This window comes from Cololabis saira, chromosome 13 (genome assembly GCF_033807715.1).
Source record: "Cololabis saira isolate AMF1-May2022 chromosome 13, fColSai1.1, whole genome shotgun sequence".
Lineage (NCBI taxonomy): Eukaryota > Metazoa > Chordata > Actinopteri > Beloniformes > Belonidae > Cololabis > Cololabis saira.
Window position 1 is genome coordinate 7466514 of NC_084599.1, and position 21795 is coordinate 7488308.

Sequence of the window (21795 nt, forward strand, 5' to 3'; positions counted from 1 at the left end):
TTCATTGGGTCCTTTTGAGCTGCTTTAGTCGTCACGCGCACACCCTGCTTTTCAGTTACCCGTCTTTTCACCCCTGTTTTATATCATATTGTTGAAGTGGAGTGAAGGGGATCAATATTTCAGAAGCTGAGTGTGCACGCAGCACTAGCAGGGTATCATAGCAGCTTGTTTGCACTTACAGAAGCCATTAAGTTTACAAGCAGCATTTGTATTTATCACCAGGCCTGGATGGTTAGAAGCAATCAAAACCCAAACACAAGGAGAGAAACACAAGGTTCAGGTTGACATGTGAAGAAAAACTGAGGTGAAGTGCTGACATGCTGATGTCTTAGCAGATAACACTTAAATCATTTTCCTCCAAAACTTCACTGGTAAGGGTTCAAAGAGATATAGCCATAATACAAATTTTTGGAGTAAGTACTGGTGTTTGAAGTTATTTTATGGGATTTTGCTGTAAGGCCCAGAATTGATTTGCAGAAGGGATAAAAGGAAGATACTTTATCTTCGTAGCTTTGTCGGAAAAAGCTTAGTATCCATTGGTAGTTCCGCCAATATGCCTGCAGGGCATGGAGGTAGGGTGAGGGGGGTTGCTGGCATTGACATTATATACCAGAATGAATTGTGCTGAGTTTACACCTCCTGCTGCTTACGTTCTGCTCTTTCATAATCTTTCATGAACCATAGAATGTTTTATTTAATGTCCTGGGTCAGAGAGAAACTTGAGAAAAAACATATTAATAATGAAACGCATAGTAGTGGGGAGGGAAAGAAGAAGAAGAAGAAGGGAAAAAAAAGCTTGTTTGAGGGTTCTCAGCAAACAGGTCAGGAGGACCTTTTGAAGTCTACTGCTTCAGTGCAGTCAATAGTTTAAGAACTTGTGTTATTTCTGAGTGTAAGGCCAGCTTGGACTTTTTCCTACCTGAAAATGCCAAATATCTCATCGCTGCTGCCCAGTGTTTCAATGCAGTCCCTGAAAGGCCATCCAGAGAGCCAAGAAAACAAAAAAAAGAAAGAAAAAAAGAAAACCAGCAGTATTTCAGATTGGTATTTCAGCGAAAACAATCCATAACTGAAAGACTTTCTGTAAATACCCTTTAGTTTAAAACACAGAGGGTGCCGTACGGGTATTATCCAATAACATATGAAAAAAAAAAGCTTTAAAAAATGCTTTTTTTTCTTTACAATTGTGAGAACTTTTAAAGTGAAGTAGACTTGTTTTTGAATATAATTTCATTTAGCTCTATTCTCTGTGTTCCTTTGAGATAAGCTGGTGCCGTCATTAACAAAAGCAGCAAACATATGCCGGAGCAGTAATGCTCGTGGTCCCTTTGGAGCCTCATTTGTCATCTGCTCAGATGTGTAATACAAGCTTCTGGCCTTTCAGCTTCTTAGGTCCTTATTGCTTAAATGAAACAAAATCATTTTGGGCCCCTGACACCCTACTGGTTATCTAGAAAAACATAAGACAAAAACAAAAAAAATTGAAATAAATGACAAAGTGAATGGATGTTGCATAGCTCTGTAGAGCATGAATGATAGTGAGGTGTGTGATCAACATAGACTATGTTTACATGCAGTCATATTGGGGTTATTTCTAATATTCCGGTTACTGAAACATTCGTAATATTCCGTTTACATGGTAATTAATCATTTGGGATATCTGGATCAAACCAGCGACGCACGGAGAACGTGATGACGCAATTACCGTCATTTCTGCTTCTTCTTCCTGAATCCAAATTCAAAACAAATGCTGCTTCGCGCAACTTTTCTCTCACCTTCTTGTAAATCTTCTATCCCGGTACTTTGTACCGTCTACAAATGCAGAAATGTTCATATCCTTCATTACATTTATGAAGTGATTAGTCTCCTCCTGGTCTTGGTTTCTCCGTGTTTATAAGAACTTCCTGGACTCAAAAGACCAGGATTCCTTGTGAACAGAACATGTGCAGAAAACAAATTCCTGTTCCGTTTGATGGGGATATTCCGTTTGGCGTTTACATGACCCAATATTCAGTTAGAAAAGGAGTAACCCAGGGGTCATATTCAGGTTTTTAAAAACCTGAATATGAGCAAATTCGGGTTATTCAAAGGGGTAATTGGTGTTTACATGGCCGTGCAAATTCAGGTTATTGCCAATATTCGGGTTTTAAAAGGGTTATTGACTGCATGTATACGCAGTCATAGAAACAAAACTGCGATGTACTCATACACTCGGATCACATTGTCCGTATCTGCAGTATATCAGCGTGTATGCATCTGAATTTGCCATATCTCCTGGACATCTCAGTGCTATCAGATGAAAAAGCTCCATGTCAGAGTCTCCGTGCCTTTAGAAGCAGGTCCGGGGGCTGTGTGACTTATTTATGACTCTCCTGGTGCTGCCCATAGGGTCTCTCACTGTAACTTGTGTTGGCTCGTAAACCAGCCCTTTGCCTTTTCATATGTCTCAGCTTGCTCATCCTGTTTAAAAAGTAAACAGCAGATTGCATCCGTGCTAATAATTCATGTGCTGGGAGAGAGAAAGGTGTTTATGTGGGGAAATGAGATGCTATTAGCACCTGCTTCATGACAGATTCATGTCCCATTTAGGTTTATACTACTACCTCATTCTTTACACTTATTTAAATAAACACATTCAGACTAAATATGGATACATTTGTTCTTTGTCTCATCAGTGATCATACTAGTCATTTTTAGTCCTTAAATAAGTAATCTATTACCCTGGGTTGAAACTGTCCACGCTGATGCAGGACTGTGATGAAATGAACACATCCAGCTGGGTGAGATACAGAGGGATTAATTTGACACTAAATGAAAGAGCCTCCCAGTAAACTTAGAGTTTACTACTATTTATTAGTAGTGAATCCCACATTTACCTTTAGGCTTAGTAAAGAGTTTAGTCCTACTTACTAGTAGTAGTAAACTGCTCATCACTTCCTACTTACCTACCTACGATTAGCCATATGTTATATTGAGTTGTTTTTTATTGCTATACATTGTCTGAAAATACGTTTTTTGTTTTTATTTTGGGCGGGGGGAAGGGGGGGGGTTCAACACAATGTCCTGTGCCAAAGTGAGTTAAAAATTATAGAAATAGGCAGTGTTATCGTTGGCTATAACCAAAGCAAGCACAATCACCTGAAGATGAAGATGAAACTTTCTCCCCCAACTCATACCCAACTGTGCACAAACTTGTTTTCACACATTTTAATGCTTTTCTTAAACTTAACTGGTTTAAAAGCTGCAATTTTCAATTACTTTGTTCAAACAAAAGAGAAAATCCAACTTGGCCCCTCCTCTTAAATCTGCCAATTCAAGTGCTGTATTTGCCAAACTTACAGATGTTGTACAGCACATTTGTGACATTAACTGTTACATTAAACTACTGGAGCTGGTGAGCTCCATTTCAAAATTCCCTATCAAGTAAGATAGACGCTCTTTACATTTTATTGGTATCAGCTTTGGATATTGCCCTGGGTGTCTGTATTTTTGTCCATGCACAAACACTGCATTGGAACGAGGTGCTCTAAGTTGAACACCCCTACAGTGTCACAGGTAGTGGTTGGGGTTCAGTTGATCTACCAGAAGCAAGAAGCTGAACCTGACTTCGGATTTATAACTTCTGATTTGGTAGTGACACTTTATCTAACTGCCAAGTCAGGAGCTATGAATAAGAAACTAACTTTGGGATTGTGCATGAATCAGTTGCCATGGTCAGACCTAGTATTACATGCATAACGAGAATTACAAATGCAAATGGCCAGTGCTTAGCTCCTGTTGGACTGTTAGATATTGCTGGATAGACGATCACCCTCAAAAAATCCACAACCGCCAGAGCTGTCATGGCTGTGAACTCTCCTAATAAAGAGCAAAAAAGTTTTTGGAACCAGGCTATAATAATAAATTTGAACATTTTCAGAAAGAAAGAAAGAAAGAGAGAAAAAGAAGGCATAAAACTTTATGCAACCACGGACATGCTCAATACAATTCAGGGGGTAAAGAGCATAAGGAAAGATCTGCCAAGAACCCAGAGGAAAAATTGAATGAAAACAGTATTGTGGTCATCCATGTGCAAACTCATATGACTCACCACTTCATCCACTGATGTTAGTTGTTTAGGCAGTCCCTGAACCCATCCCAGGACACATTCATACTACGAACAGAGATTTGACTCAAGTGTCCCAAACCACCTTCACATGCTTTCGCAATGACTTCAAAATGTCTTCAAAAATCAGATTAGCCCTGGCCCCTTGTGATTGGCTTTTCTTGAACACATTTTAATGCTCGGTATGAATGGGGTCCACAATTCGGAGGTTTGGTCTTTGTGCGTCAGTACAGCTATTTGAGACTAATATTTGTATTTTACAGTGTTTTGAAACAGCATGGGCCAACATCAGGGAAGGTTATGCTCCTGCATGATTTTGTGTTTTTTTTAATTGTGTATTATAAGCCGGGTTCTGCTTTCTGTCTCTTTTCATCTTGTGAATACTAGTTAAAACAATACAATTTGGTTTGTTTTATCTGTAAATATTTTTTTCAGCTTCAGCGACTTTGGGCACGATTAATACAGCAAAATGCTAAGCCAAGGGTGAAATGGTACATTCATCTTAAACATGTTCAACATATCAGCATCATCACCGTACGTGTATTAGCACGCTGACGTATGTTTAACTGCACCACTAGTTCAGAGTCAGCTACAATCACTGTTCTTGAATAAAAGTCTTATGCTTTACAAATTCTAGTTTCTTTGTTTCCTACTGAACAGTTAATCTTTTACTTCGGGCTTCTCCCTTTTGGAGTCACAGTGGATCGTTTCCATCTCACCCATCTTAAATATCTTTTTTCTGTAACCCCAAAGAATTGTATGTTCTCTTTTTCCACATCCTGAAATATCCTCTTTGGGTCTCCTCTCTCTGTTAAGCCTGGTAGCCCCATCTCCTTCTAACAATGCATTCCTTATTCCTCTTATTTTACATTGTTAAGATTTAGCTCCGTGTCTTACTCTAAGATCAATCTTATGAACTACACTTGAATCCCCAGCAATGGGACTTTGAGAAAAGTTGAGCGGGCTTAGAGAAGCTTCTGTTTTTTTCATCGTAAAAGAAGTTGACTGTGTCCATGATGTAGCATGACAGGTGTTGTATGTCAGGGATACACTTCAGCTCTATTTAGATATATTGGTCAAATGCCCCATAAAATAGGTTAACTCTTTGAATCTTTCAAGACCACACTCCACGCCATTTCTTTAGGACCTCTTTATAATTGTCCATGCGTGCATGTTAATAGCTCATGCCTCCCCCAAACACCGGCTTTTGTTTTTTATGTCTATCGTCAGGAGCTTTTTGTTTGAAAAATATGCTACTAATGGCTTATGAATTAATAAGAAGCCAAACTGAATTAGACTTCCATACAAGGTGATTGCGAAGAGCTTGAAAGCCTCAACATTTATTCAGATTTCAGAATCTTCTGGACGACTGAGTTCCTTTTTGCTGTGTCCTATAATGGATCCTTTGTCATCGTCTCTCGGTAGTGATTCAGGCTGTGGGATGCTTTTGGTGTAATTTACTTACCCAAGCAGATCCATTAATTTTCTATTATTGTGAAAAGATGATTCGTGTTTTGGAGGCTGTCTTGATTATTTATTTAGATGCACAGCAGGGAAACATGAAACAGTGGCTAATGGAATATAAAGTCATAGGCCTCGTTCCCATTCTGACGTTTAACTACAGAAGTGGCACATGTGTTAATGTGTCCTCCCCAAGCACCTTCATTTGACTTGAAATTCCTAATGGAACTAGTTATCTGCACCGGGGCTTTGAGACATTGTGGGGGAAGGAGAGGGACACCAACTTTAACACATAAATTCACTTGTCCAAGTCTTGATGACTTCACTGCTCCACTGCTTGTTTATCCAGAAGGAAACAATCTTCAAATGTAGCATCTTTACTTGCATAAATCGGAACAGTTCATTATTTCAAGGTTGCATGAAAATATCTGAGGAATTAAAGCAGCACAATGTAACTTTCAGCTTTTCTTGAGTTTGGCGGCTCCTTTGGACAAAAGTGGTAGTGCTTTACCAGTAGTATGGAAGGGTTCCTAACATGCTCCTCAAAGTTACATAGTGCCAGTGAAGGCAATACAGACCCCTCAGACCATGACAGAGGTGTCATTAAACCTGTTGGAAGTTGATGTACCATCACAATGACTCTGGAAATATTATATTAAAGTAGCATGAGGCTCCTTTTAAGAAATGAGACTCTCTAGCGCCACCCTTCGCCACGACGGCCGTCGGGGGTACTGCAGCCAACAGCGAAGCCGGCATGGGAGAACGGGGAGAACACGCAAGTCATTTGACGTCACATCCGCAGCCCAGCGCGGGAAATTCCGGTCATAATTGCAGCACATTTTGCAGCACACAGCCTGTTCAAGGCAACGGAGATACGCTAGAGGGCTCATTCTTTTTGGTTTGGAACGCTTCATCTGACATTATTACTAGAAAACTTAAAACGTATACGAATTATTTTCATAAATCCTGCCTCAATCCTGCCTCATGCTCCTTTAAGGTGGAAAAGTTACATTGTGCTTCTTTAATGAGGAAAAATGAAATATTATATTTTGCCCCTACTTCGCTATTATGCACACTTGAGCAGGATTGAAAACTCTAATCATTGCATAATTTACAGAGTTGTTTATTACAGCGTTGTTGATCAGTTATAATCCTGGACAGGGTGTTAAAATATCTCTTGCTGGTGTGACAATAGAAGGGATTTGTATCATGAGTGTTTAGAATACGATTTGGTTGCACTTTTACAGGCAAAATCGACATTCAAACGGCAGTGCCAACGCTCAGGTCGATCATAAGGAGTTAATAGTCATCCATTCACCCATCCATGAACTTCAGCTTATCCGAGTTTATGGTGGAACAGTCTGAGCAGAGAGACGCAGACCTTATTTTCTGTAATATAGAGGTTTCCCCCTGCCAGTCAAGAGATATAAAGTCTTTAGTGTGTCCTGGGTCTGCCCCCCGGGCCTCCACCCTTGCTCGGGCTGCCCAAAACACCTTCCTGGAGAGGCATCCAGGGTATATCCTTACCCCTGGGTCCCACTAAGCACAAAAGCGCCACAAAACCGCTGCACTGTGCGAGCTGCTGTGATTCATGGCTTTCCTAGTTAATGAAAGTGGTCCCACCAGAAGCCCCGTGGCGAGTTTTAGCAGCGTCCCAGAAGTGACTGTCCACCCTGACCGCTAAAGGTACTGTAAAGATAGTTTTGGTGCTCGACCTAAGCTGCATCGATTTGCACACATCAGATCGAGCTGGCAGGAAGTCAGGCATAAAGAAAGGCACAGAGAATTTGGTGAATTTTCAAAATAAAACCCTACAGGCAGGCTCTGACTCGCGCATCAACATTACCTGGAGACTGAGGGTAAACAGTTCAGAGCGTTTTAAAAGAGCCTTGAACCATTTATGAAGAGAGGTTTTGCTTAGAAGTCAAAAAGCACATTTTATGTGACACTACTTTTTACTAAACAAGCAGATGTGTGCAGACTTTGTGATTCATTACCTCATGAGATCTTGAAAGCTTTGAGTAAGCTGCTGCCAAACCAGACCATGCGTCTGGAGCATCACCTCGTGAGAGAGAGTTCAGCCACCTTATAGAGGAAAATCATTTCTGAGGCTTGTATTTGCAATGTCATTCTTTTGATCAATAGCCACAATTCAGGACCAAAGGTAGGACCAAAGATCGACCAGTAAACAGAAAGCTGTGCTTTTGGCTCAGCCCCCTCCTTATCATAACAGATGGATACAGAACCTGCATTACTGCACCAATCTGCATTTTGAACTCCCACTCCATTCTTCCCTCATTCGTGAGCACAACCCAGAAATACTTAAACTATACCACTTGAAGCATCATCTCACCTCACAGGGTATTTCACCCCTTTTTTGACTGTTAACCTTTGTCTCAGATTTGGACTTGCAGAATCAGAATTGATTTCTTATCCCCATCACTTCACACTCAGCTGTGCACCACTTCAATGTGCTCTGTAGATCAGAGCTTGATGAAGCCAATAACAAAAAGCAAAGGTGTAACCCTGAAGTCACCAGGCCAAAACCTCTCTGCCCTCTTAGCTATGCCTAGAATATGTGATGATAAAGTATGGACAGAAAAAGTAAAAAAGAGCAGCCCTGACTAAGTTCAATTCCGGGATTCATTAACTCTGACCTTAGCCACACTATCAAGATGTGAAATTTAAATTTTTTTTGAGTCATTTAGTGTTAATAACCATTATTCTGCAAACATATTCTAACTCAAAACTGCTTTGATGCTAATTGTTTTGGTCCCAAACAAAAGTTTGGACTCGTAGCTGTGTATGAATAGTCCTAGGGTTGAATTATCTGAAATATTCCTTCAAGAAACTCAGGGCAAACCTTACCCACCCCTAAAGCCCTGTCATCATGCACCTTTTTAATTGCAATGCCTTTGTTGTGAAGCTTATGAGCTGGCTTCTACAGTTATGAAATCTACTGTATGAAAATGTTATGTTAATTGATCAAAGTCTGAGTCAGAGTAAATGAGTTTGTGTATTTTCATTAATACTAATGTCATAACAAATAATCAATATTGAATGTGTTGATGTAAGTGACATACATTGATTTTTTGCCAAACTGGTCATATTACATATAATGATGGATGATGATATATGATGATGCCTCCACAATCACCTGGATTACTGACTGCCTGACAAATAGACCGGAGGTGGTGGGACTGGATGGTTGTGTGTCTGAACAGGTGATGAGCAGCACAGGAGCACCACAGGGTACTGTATTCTCACCACTCCTCTTCACGCTGTCCACCTCAGACCTCCAGTACAAGTCAGAGTCTCGTTATCTGCTGGAAATCTTACATGACTATGCAGTTGTGGGGGGTATCAGTGATGGGACAGAGACTGAGTAGAACTGGTGGACTGTTTTGTGGTATGGTGTGGGGACAATCATCTCATCTTGAATATTAACAAGATGAAGAAGATGATTGTGGATTTTAGGAGAGCCAGGATTAAGACAGATAGTTTTTCCATAATGGTACGAGAAGTGGAGGTGGTGGAGAAATATAAACACCTTCATGTTCACCTGGACAATTGACTGGCCTGGAGATGCAACACTAATCCTGTTCATCAGTAAGGACAGAGCCGACATTACTTCCTGAGGAAGTTTCGATCCTTCAGTGTTTGCAGCAAGATGTTAAGGGCCAGTCCCAATACACCCACTACCCCTACTTTTCAGCCCTACCCCTTTCCGCGTTCCTGTAAGGGTAGTGGTGTTCCAATTCCTCTTTGCATGTAGGGGTAGTGGGCATATCGAGGGGTAGGGGGTATGAATCTAGCCCTTCACAGCGAGGGATTTCAGATGCTGACTTCGCGACGGAGGGCTAGAGAAAATTTCCCAGAATGCTTTATGTCATCATTTACAGACTGAATCAAACAAAAAAACATGGCGGACATTTATCATTTTTAGTGAATAAAATCAATATTTTGAGTTAGTTTTTGCATATAAATGCGTTTTGATTACATTTCTAGCGAGAAATATATACTTTATTTTCATAATATTCACTCAGTGAATGTACATAATCAATCGCTTCCTCGTTGTTGCGTTGTTTTTTCAGATCTCGCCAGAATAAAGACTGATTTATGGTTCCGCTTTACACCAACGCAGAGCCTACGGCGTAGGTTACACGGCGCCGCGTACTCTACGCCGTAGGCTCTGCGTCGATCTGCTCCCGAGCCGGGGCTCTTCTCATCCCCGAAAACATCGGAGCAAATTTCTTAACAGGCGTTATTTGGATAAACTGAGCCCAGGTGGGGGATCTTAACGGTTACTTTTACGCCTGAAAAATATTAAAACTTAATAAAGTGGCATATTAACAGCGCTACAGCGGAAATTAAAACATCTTTTATCTCTGGGCTTCCTGATATGGTGTGACGTATGTGCAAACGTAACTACACAGTCGCTTACGTACCCGAACGTAAACCACGCAGTGACGTAGCAAGTGGTGTCCCAATCCCTAGGGAACATTACAAAGCCCTACCCCTTGTGGCTTCATTTTGAGGGTGAAGTGGTAGTGAGTGAGGGCTAGTGGTAGTGAGTAGGGTGAATATTGGGATTGGCCCTAAATATCTTCTGTCTGTTGTGGAGAGTTCAGTTACATCTGCAGTCATCTGTTGGGGAGCAGCATCAGAACCAGAGACTTACAGAAACTGAACTCCCTGATAAAGAAGGCTGGATCAGTTCTGGGGACTGTTCTGGCCTATGTATCTGATTATTCAAATGAGGATACTTCATAAAATGAAAAAGATCATGGACAACCCTGAGCATCCTCTTCACAGCACAGTGATTCATCAACAGTCTCCCCTGTCAGGTTATTCAGTTCTTCAGAACACAGACCTCAATAGGAGATCCTTTCTGCCCACAGCACTAAACCTCTACCATGAATCTTTGAAGAGTTTTAAATCATGAAAACTAGTGAAATAATTAATTTCTCTTTAGGAATTAATAAAGTATATTTTAATTTGAATTGAATAAAATAAGATTGTGTGGGGTCGGGACACCTTGGTACTAGCAATTATTCATAATCTGCTAAATTTAAGATTTTTCTACTTAATCTGAGTACATCTAGTGTGAAATCACAATGCATTTTACAGGCATTTGGCACCCCATGTGTATAAATGACCAAACATCCTTTGTAACCATAGCGTTTACTTCATGATCATATATTCTCAGAACTGTTTCTGAGCCTGCAGAAATAGCATAATCTAATCCATCAACCTGTCTCTTACCCCTTGATTTCACAGGGCCTTTACTGTAGGAAAGCTGCTCCACAGCAGCCACCGTGAATCGCTACCATTGTATTCTGTGTCAGTGGTCCCACCAGAAGTGCTGCATCTCATATTAGGAGCATCCCAGATGCTTCTCTCTGCTCTGCTAAACACTGAGTCAATATACACACAGCAGATTGAGATGGCAGGAAGTCAGACACAAGAATGACACTTTGAGTTTGACTTGATTTTCAAAGTACAGCCCTATAAATGGGCCCTGACCACAGGCTCGGATTTGTAAACTGGTGTTATCTTTACTTGTGGAAGCTAAAAGTACAACATTCAGAAGAGATTTCAACCACGTATAAAGAGAGGGTCACCATAGAAGTCAAAAAAACATTTTATTTGACACAGCAAGTCCTTTAAAATATGTTATAACAAAAAGAACACAACATAGCAAGAAAACTTCTTTAAACAAGCAGATTACATGACTCTGGAAGTGTTCTGCTTCTGAAACGTCCCCAGTTGGACATAAGAATGGGAAGGACACAGTAAACCCGTGAAACGACTAGGCCATGGTGCTTCTGCTTGTGGGATTTAGGCTTTAAACCCAACCAGACTGTAAGAGGAAGTGTTTTATTTAATTAATATATACTTACCAGTATATTCTTTCATTGAATGTCTATGTTTTCGGATTGTTGGAAACCAACTTAAAATGCCATCCTGACATGTGAACCAACTATCTATAACTAATTTCCCCGTTTTTCAAGAAACTGTTACAAACCAACTATGTGACCATTTGCACCAAAACAATTTGAGGTGCTTAAGTCACAATTTAAATAATAACACAGGCCCAACACTGATGAAAGCTACTGATGGTCTCCTCATGACCCGTCAATGGAATTGCTACAATAAATGTCCTGTTAGAAATTATGACTTCTTATCAAGCAACAGAACGGGTTATGGAGTCCCACATGGCTCTTTGCTTGGACTGATAGAGTTCTCCTTATACTCTACATGTTCCATACCATTATTAGAAAGCATTTCATTTCAAAGCAAATAATACTCAGCTGTACCTTTGCATGAATCCAGGTGTAACTGGGGACGCCTACAAGCATGTCTTAAAAGGAACCCTGGCTATTAAGACATGTAGGTCTTAAAAGATAAATGTTGGTATCAATTATAACAATGTGATATAAAAAACCTTTTTGATGTCTTCGTTTTTATAAAATTTGAAAATATAATTTAACTCGTAGGTCGCCATTGTTGTTTACACCGCAATGCATTCTGGGTAGTGACGTCACACGGTTGCACCTGCTGGCCCCCGTACACTGTTGTCTGTTCAACGAGATAATCCAGAGGATAAACATGTCATCTGTTCAGCCATTTCAATTTGAACCCGAGCACAAGGTCAATGAGGAAGACAACACTGAAAACATATCTCAAAACGAGCCAAATGAAGACCAAAAAAGACGGGATGAGGCGAGAGTGGGACAAAATCCCAGCAACTGCGTCTCAATGCAAACAGAGGAGGAGAGCGTTTGCTGTCAAGAGCTCGTGTTTTTGTCAGCAGCTGTTCACTTTAAGCTATTATGTGATAAAACGTATTCCAATATCAATAATTTTGGAGATTATTAGCATCCACCGCTGTCCTAGGCTTTATAAATCATTAGGACAGGTGGCGCCGCCAGGATTCAATTTCCTAATAGACACAGAAACAGTCCGTCCACTGCTCTATACGGCTCATTTCAGGCTCTCACTCGGCCTGAATATTACACTATCCATTAGGGAGAGGATAGGTTGGTTGGCTATTCAGTGTTCAATAAGTATTTCAAAGATCTTTTTTCCTCAAACAAAACTTTGCAGTGACAAATTGGATAAAGTGCGCACGGCGCACTACACATGGTGACATTATATAGCTTAAAGTGAACAGCTGCTGACAAAAACACGAGCTCTTGACAGCAAACGCTCTCCTCCTCTGTTTGCATTGAGACGCAGTTGCTGGGATTTTGTCCCACTCTCGCCTCATCCCGTCTTTTTTGGTCTTCATTTGGCTCGTTTTGAGATATGTTTTCAGTGTTGTCTTCCTCATTGACCTTGTGCTCGGGTTCAAATTGAAATGGCTGAACAGATGACATGTTTATCCTCTGGATTATCTCGTTGAACAGACAACAGTGTACGGGGGCCAGCAGGTGCAACCGTGTGACGTCACTACCCAGAATGCATTGCGGTGTAAACAACAATGGCGACCTACGAGTTAAATTATATTTTAAAATTTTATAAAAACGAAGACATCAAAAAGGTTTTTTATATCACATTGTTATAATTGATACCAACATTTATCTTTTAAGACCTACATGTCTTAATAGCCAGGGTTCCCTTTAAATATATTAAAGTCGGACATTTAACTTTCCACAGTTAACCTCAGAAAAGACTGACGTTATTGTGTTTGGTTGTTATTGCCTCAGAACTAGACTGTGTTTTCATGTAGTTACTCTGGGTGACAGTACTTTGGCTTCTATCAGTACTGTGAGGGACCTTGGAGATTGTCATTTATTCATGCCCAGGATTTGCCCTATTTAAAATCCCTGGATATGGATTGACACATAAAATACATTTCAAAGACTGTCTTTATTCACCTTAGTAATGTTGCAAAAATTAACAACATTTTCGTGGTAATGCAGAAGCAGTGGTTCATGCATTTGTTACCTAAAAATTGAGCTGCTGCAATCCATTTTATTATTAGGCCTTCTTACATGTTCTATAGCTAAAAAAGCTTAGCCTAGAAATCTACTGTAGATGTACCGCTAGCAAATTTAAAATAGTCTTGCAGGTACATCTACAGTAGCTACCATCAAAGTCATTGGGAGCCAATCAAATTGGCCTATCCTTATAGAGGGAGTCTCTGGGCTCTCTACAAGGACGGCAAAGTCAAAATCCTGCTTCTAACTGAGAACGTCATGGTTGGTAAATAGTGTATATGCCTGCAGCTTTGGAATCGACAGTTGGCATCGAGAGTTAAAGTTTCTGACTTTTTCTTCGAAAACTGAACAGAAGATGGCACTCGAATAATCCCTTTGCAGGGTAGATGTACTTGCTGTTTTGCCGACAGGCTTTGGTAAAAACTTTATTTACTGTCCTCACTAAACTTGCTTTTGTCGACCTGTTCATTGCTCTGATTGGTCGTAGCGCTAACCAGCTTCGTGCAGAGTGAGTTTGAGATCAGCCGTCGGTGCCTCCCCTTGGATCAGGAGGGATGGTTTTCAGACTCTACATCTTTTTAGATGTGGGTCTGATCTTTGGGGCTATAGAAAGCTCCCAGCTGATCTAAAAGACTGCAGTAAGAATTCTGAGAAGAGGCCATATGTCCTAAACTTTTGTTCATCTTTTTTTTTGCCACATAAAAAAAAGAAATGTCCCACTTAAGGGATGAGCTTCATTGTGTCTTACAGTATAGAAAACTACCCAGCAGAATATTTCATTTGCTAAGTGCAGGATTTCTTTTGGTTTCTTTAGATTCCAAAAGTAGAAATAGAGTTTTCAGTTTTCAGTTTCCTCTGTTATGAAACAGCACCCAGTTCTGGTTTGGTTTACACACACCTTTGTTACCATTAACAATAGGCTTAAAACATTCCTTTTTGATAAAGGAAACTGTGGTCTGACCCAGTCAACTTTGGTTTAAATTTCAATATAATTCTAAATAATCAAACAATCCTATTTGGTATTTAATTAGTGTTTGCTCTCCTTCACTATCGTCATGAACTAGCACTACAAAGATAAACTGAATTGAATTTGACCTAATTTTGAACACTTTCTCTTTGTATCAAAGTAATTATAAAAAGTATTATAATGTGATAATTATTGTAAATATAAAAATAGTAAAGGTATTGTAAAAATGTATGTCGGAACTTGTTACGGTTTTAAAAGGGAAGAAAAAAATAATTTAACTTCTAATTTTTAATTTAATTTAAATATTTTATTTGTTGAATTACATAAACAATGTATGAATACCACAGCTTGCATGGCAATTTAGGGTATATAGTTCAAATTCAAACCTAATGTCTTGAAAATGAAAAAAAATATTGCATTTTTCATTGAAATATTTAGTCCAAGTTCTTCAATAAATAAGTGAGATGCATATGAAATCGACAAACACTTATAAATAATGAATTGACAAGTTAACAGAAAGTTGAAATCCTTGTTTTAAATAATGACCTCTATAACATGGTGTTAACTGTATTTCCATAGTTGTGAGAGTTGCGTTGAGCTGACTAAAATGCTGCTCCACATAAATAAAGTTCTGCTGAGTGGCTGGAAATGTTTGCATGAGGCACTGGCTGTGAATCAGAGCCTTCACACTCACTTGTTATTACAATTAATGACAGCGTCTCATCCGAATGACTAACGTCCAATGAAGTGGTATGACTCTCGCCTTTTTTTTTGGCTTTTCTCCAGCGTCTAGGCCAGCTTCAGTCAGTCATGTTCACTCTACTGCAAGGGACATCTCGTGGTTCCACACCCACCCAACTCTCTCCGTCTCCATTGTCTGGAACCAGCAGCCTGCACCGCTGCCCCGCTCCGTCTGTCCAAGGTAGAACCTGTAGAGAGAAATATCCTCACCACAGAATACTGTGTTCTTTACAGATGAAAATAGCAGTTAATTAAACGGTGTCCTTTACAATAAAGCCAATAGAAATTGATCTTATAAGAGATGTGATGGGACAGAAAGCTGACTGACTCAAATGTAATCTCAGTAGCAATGTGGCGTAAGCTGCCAGATAATTAAAGAGACAAAGCCGTGAGAATGTGGCTATTAGCAGGTTAATTAGACAGTAATGAAAGAGATAGCTGAGGTAACTGTTGGCATTATTGCAATATGATTCTTCACCAAAGGCAATAGGAGTGGGTGTTTATTTGAATCCGTCCACATTAATATAGACCAGCATACATTGTGGTAAATTATTGCCAAAAGACTTCACTTGGCCTGCACAGCCATAAATGGAGAATCCCAAATAGACTATATTAGGTGGCTGTCCACTCCCATTAGCCTGATGGAGCTTACAGAGCTTTTAGGGGGGATATTTGTGAATTTAGCAGGCGGCTCATATCATTTGTGGCTCCTCTTATTTGAAAGATTGAAGTGTTTTTCCATTAATGAGTAATTTATTTTCACCTACTTTTTAACCCACTTTGACAAAGTACAGGTAAGCGAGCTTGTTTGAAAAAATATAATCATCAATGTTCCTGCAAAACTGTGCCTATAAGCCATTTGAATATGAACCACAGTTTTTTTTTTCCTAATCTTTACAGCAAGTGATGGAGTGTTTACTCCTGATTAGAGAAAGTTACCTGTAGAACTTCGGAGGTTTTCGCAGGTAAGACGCAAGTGCCCAGTGCAATTTTGTGACAGCCTCAAGTGACATCCAAACCCCTCCATCCACCGTCTCCTTCACTTATAAATACTCTGGTGCTTCATGTGTCAAGTAACTCTCGGCATTTATAAAGTCAATATAACTTTATTAGTGGCCAGGTCTGCAATGATGGCTCTACTTGCACTTTTGACCTTGAACGGCTGTGATCTACTGTCCAGAGACCGCCTCACCTCCCTTCATTCCTCTCTCTCTTATTCTGTCATTATCCCACATCTCAATGATCGCGTCACCCTCTGACTCCAAATCCCGGAAGAGTGCAGGCGGCCAGGAAATTTGATATTGTTTGCTTCCTCTTTTAGGAATCTATCGGTAAACCTTGCTAATCCGTAAAGCCAACCTTGGATTTGAGCCGCTGAGTCTGAGGGGAAAGTAATTGGGTTGTTGCTAATAATTGGATTTTCTGCAGCTTGGATAAGGAAGAAAAAAGAAAAAAAAAAAACAAGTAATGTGCAAGCAAGTCTAAGCCTATACCCTTTTAAGCTTCTGATTCATAGGTGGAGGCAGGCCCCAGGTTGCATAGATAAAATGATTAACATTTAAAATCTGCTTTCAGCCCGTGTGTTTTAAATGCAGCTTTTTTTTCTTCTTTTGGTAAGTGTGCTGTAATTCCTCATGATGTAGACTGAATGATTCATTAATGAAAAAGTTCTCGCCCGAGTTAAAGCTCGTCCACTGGCAGAAGCGATGGGGAGAGGAGCAGTGAAATGTAAAGAAGCCTGATCAAGCTGAGGAAGACTCCTCCAGCTCTCATCATTCCCTCACAGCTCTTCAAGGCCGATCCGTCTGATTATTGTGTTCATAAAAGCTGATGAACTGCTGTGGCAGAAGAGGGGATCTCTTCATCTGAGCGCTGCTGAGCTGCCACGGTAAAAGTAGTTTTAAAAAAGTACGGAAAACTTGTACATGGGAACAATACTTGACTGAGAATTACATGTTAATGTACCAATGTAACGGATGCTTAAATGTGTTTGTGTGCAACTTTCCCCACTACGGAAGATTTTATTTTATTGTGCACTTCGAGAACAAAATTGAAATGTCGAGAGTAATGTTGAAATACAATTTCGAGAAGAAAGTGAAAATGTCGAGAATAATGTTGAAATACAATTTCAAGAATAAAGTCAAAATGTCGAGAATAATGTTGAAATACAATTTCAAGAATAAAGTCAAAATTTTGCCTTTTTTCTCAACATTTCAACTTTATTCACAAAATGTTTTACTTTTTTCTCAACATTTTGACTTTTTCTCGAAATTGTACTTCAACATTAATCTCAACATTTTGACTTTTTTCTCATCATTTCAACTTTTTTCTCGAAATTGTACTTCAAAATGAATCTCGACATTTCGACTTTTTTCTCAACATTTCGACTTTTTTCAAAAAAATTGTACTTCAACATTAATCTCGACATTTCAACTTTTTTCTCGACATTTCGACTTTTTTCTCAACACTTCGACTTTTTTCTCAAAGTGCATAATGAAAAAGAAATCTTCCTCCTCTAACATATTATTTTTATTTTTCTCCTGCCTGGCCCTAATACTCTTCCGTACCCCGCTAAACACACTTTCAGTAACATTTTTAAGTAGATTTTTTTTCTCCAATAACTCTATTAACTCAAGACAGACTGTGTCATAAAAGTCTCAAACGTAAGCAGTCAGTGATGGCACCTATTCATCTCGGTATTAGAACCCGAATTCATGGGCTGCTTGAAAAAGTCTCCAAGAAACCCCGGGCCAGGAAGGAAATGAGCAGTGTACCACATGTCGGGTCTGTAGATGGACCAGGGGAACAACAATGCTCCCTATCACGGCTTAGATTCCCAGTCCAGATTATAGGACCACACCTCATGTTTGGATGAGGGGAGCGGGGGGGTCTCGCTACTCACTTTCAGCTTACCAGCACCCTGGATGGTACAGTGAAGTCACCCTGATTGTTCTCCCTTGTGAAGCTATTACATCTGGAAGCCCGCTGGCATCACAGTTGCACTACCCCGACGGCCGACATTCACTGAGCAAGTTCTCTATTCAACCAATCCATCGCTTCTCACGGACGTTATTATGCTCTGCACCCCTACTGGGTCCACAGAAAAAAACATGGCTATACACTCAGAAGCGCGGAAGGGCACTGAAAGAACGAAATAAACAAATAAATAAATGAGACCTCATGGAAAATGCTCGCTCTTCAAAGCGATAGATTTATATTCAGACTGAAAAATAACCCTGCGTGGCAATGTGCTTCTTGTAAGGGCGAGATCATCAACATTTAACTGTATTTTTCATACCAGTGCCAATATGGCCATATACTGTTCAGAAATGCTAGAGGAACACTTTTTAATCAGCATATAAGATCGAGCCAATTAAACTTCTTGTCAGTTAAATAGCCGTTAAGAAGGACAGGTATAAATATACTGATGTTAACAAATGTTATGCATTCCGGTTGTGTATAACCCATAAAGACCCAGGCATAAATTCAGCTGTACGGCTGTTTGTGACTCTTCTGAGGATCAAGTAGGAGGGAGTGTTACTCACAAACTTAAACGTCTATGCAGCCTCCAATACATGGGAGGTTTGAAACAGTGGGCGGGCGGTCGGAGCGTCAATAAATATGCACCGACTGAAACACAACATCTATTGACCAGTGAGGTTCAAATTAGAAAGTGCTTAACTATAAGCATTTGTCACTACAGGCAAAGTCCAAATAACAAAATACTAATAAAAAAAATTGCTTTCTCAAAGCGGATGTGTCATAGTGGAAGTCCATACAGTCTTTACATGCTGTAAGCTGGTCTATACAGTGGTAATCTGCTTTCTTATCCCTCACTAAATAGGTGATCCGGATCCGTCTTGTGCCAATCCCAATGCATTTGCAGTCCGAAACATTAACTGTATAGCAGTATAACACAATTACTGCATGGCAGAGCCGTCTGGGAGATTTGCGAGGCCCTGTGCGAAATGGCCGGGGGGGGCCCTCGCGCGCGAGCATAGCGAGCATGCGCAAAATTTTTGGGTTTTTCGGGTCGGATCGGGTGTCTATATGCGCAATTTTAACTCTCCAATTAGCAAAATACTGGATACCTTCCCCTGCCTCATCATCATTTGGGCTTGCCTCGACACGGGGCCCCGCGGCTGCTTGAGACCCGGTCGGATCGGGGATTTTTCTAACAAATTTGTCAAACGAGCCTTTCAGAGAGGCATTAAACTCTTCCATTTTCTTTAGTTTTTTTCTTTTTTCATCCCCTGATGGAAATTTCCTGAATCTGTCTCGTTCTCTCGACATTGTGTGACAGTTTGTTCCAACTCCACCGTCTGGATCAGATCAGCTTGTGTCTGCGCTTGGTCTGATCAGTTGTATTGAACAACAGACATGCGCATCATTGCACATATACAGTATTTATTGATATGCACAGACTAGTACACATTTAAGTCTGTAATGGAACGTGAATGTTGATATTTATAAGGGAAAAAAGGAAAAAAAAAAAAAGGAAAAAAAAAAAATTATGTTTTTTTTTTTTCAATTTATTTTATTTTTTTTCAAAAACGGCCAATAGCACGAGGCCCCTAGGGGCGCGAGGCCCCATGCGGTCGCACGGTTCGCACACCCCTTGCGGCGGCCCTGCTGCATGGACACCGTTACTTCTTCTAGTACAGTGGTACAGTGGTACAGTACGTAGCCCAGTCCCAGCAGCGTCCTCCCAACCGTGACATTCTCAAGGGGAGATAGGGTACAGGCTCGGGCAGGTAATAGGCCCCCCATCATTTTCTGTATTGCTTCGTACAAAAGGTCAAAGCTAAAAAATCTAAAAAGAGAGGTGACGATTATAGAGAATTTTTGTCAGACCACGAACAAAGAGCTGAAAGAGCACAGTTGTTTTCAGTTATCTATAATTTTGTATCACCAAATTGGTGCAAGTTGGAGGCACTAAGTTGATCGTGGAGTAATGGGAAAGACATTATGTGGGTTTGGGACCACAACCTGGACACATGGGGATGGATGCTCGGGTTAGGCATGCATGCGTGCATGGAAACATGCGTCTAACCACGTAGACCAATCTGTATGAATAACAGATCACTTACTGCGGATTATCTGAAACGGTGTAGTCATGGTGTCAGAGCAGAGCTCCTGAATGGATTGTGAAAATCGCATCCTCTCACTATACGCGCAAAGCCCTGACTTGCCTAGCAGCCTACACAGACAGCGCTGATGAGAAGCAATTCATAATTCATACTCATGCATTGTACAACACTAACAAAAAAGCAGAACAACAGCATTTTATGCTACCCCAGGACAAGACATATGTTTATGACCTCATTCTGCTCGGTTATTGGTGGAGAATCATCAGGGCTGGGGTAAACAACACAACGCGCTCATGTGCAAAACTCAACTGCTATATCAATAATTACCAAATGAATACTATATAAATAGGATTATATTAACACACTGCAGTGTTGTCAAATAAAACAGCTGTTACATTGGTTAAATGATACATTTGTGTAACTTTTTACAACATGTGGGTTATGAAGTTTTAATAAGTGTAATTTTATGCCTCATCTGTGCCACAAAAATAAAATAGTTAGACACTAAAGATGCCTCTAACGGTTGTAGTTTTGCATAGGTTATGCAGTTTTTTAAAAGGTCTATAATCATTTATTGTTACTTTATGGTAAAAGCCTGTCAAAAAGAAAAATGTTGAATAAATGGTTTTGTTAAAAATTCCTATGGACAAAACGACAAAAATGTTGGCACTTGACGTCAGGAACAGCATGCGACTGAGAAATGAGGCCGTTAGAGGGGCAACGCTGAAAAAACAGCCGATTTCAATTGAAGCACAAATTTTGCTCAGCCAGCACCATCCAGCCAAGGTTGGTACATTTCTCCCTTTTTTGGGGTTAGGGTGAGGGGGGGGGGTTAGGTCCCCAAAGCCTCCCTTGTCTCTCAGGACACAAATAAATCACTGTTCCTCCCTTTTTATCTGTGTTGGAAAATAATTAAAATGAGAGTGCCGAATTGTGTACAAGCTGATTCCTCTGTTCAGTAAGCCACCTTCATCTGGGAGAAGCACCCTCCTCACCCCGGCCTTTTTTAATTTCTTAATAATGCTCTGCTCTCTCCAAGATGGAGATCAAATATTCTCTCATAAAGTTGAAGGTAATTAGATTTCACTATGTTAATGGCCTTTAAAGCTCACTCAGAGTGTGAGGCGCTGTGCTCACATTTGTTCACTGCACTGCCGCCTCCCTCAGGTCATTTGTGTGTGAATCACTTGGCATCACTCGGCACTCACGCACACGGCGCTGCCGCTGCTGGAAAGCCTTCAGAGCAGCTTTTAAATGAGGGATTTTTTTTTTTTTTTTTTTTTTTTAAAGCAGTAAAATTTGAACTTCATTATTCTGGGGAGAACCCCCCGCTTTTCTTTTAATTTGATTTTATTAATTAAACTTGCTTACATACAACTAAATATAATGTTTAGAAAAAAAAGAAACAAACAATAGTTGGTGATGTCAGTCACAGAAAAATGATTTTCTGGAAATATTTGGAAGAAAACAGACTTTACAGAAAAA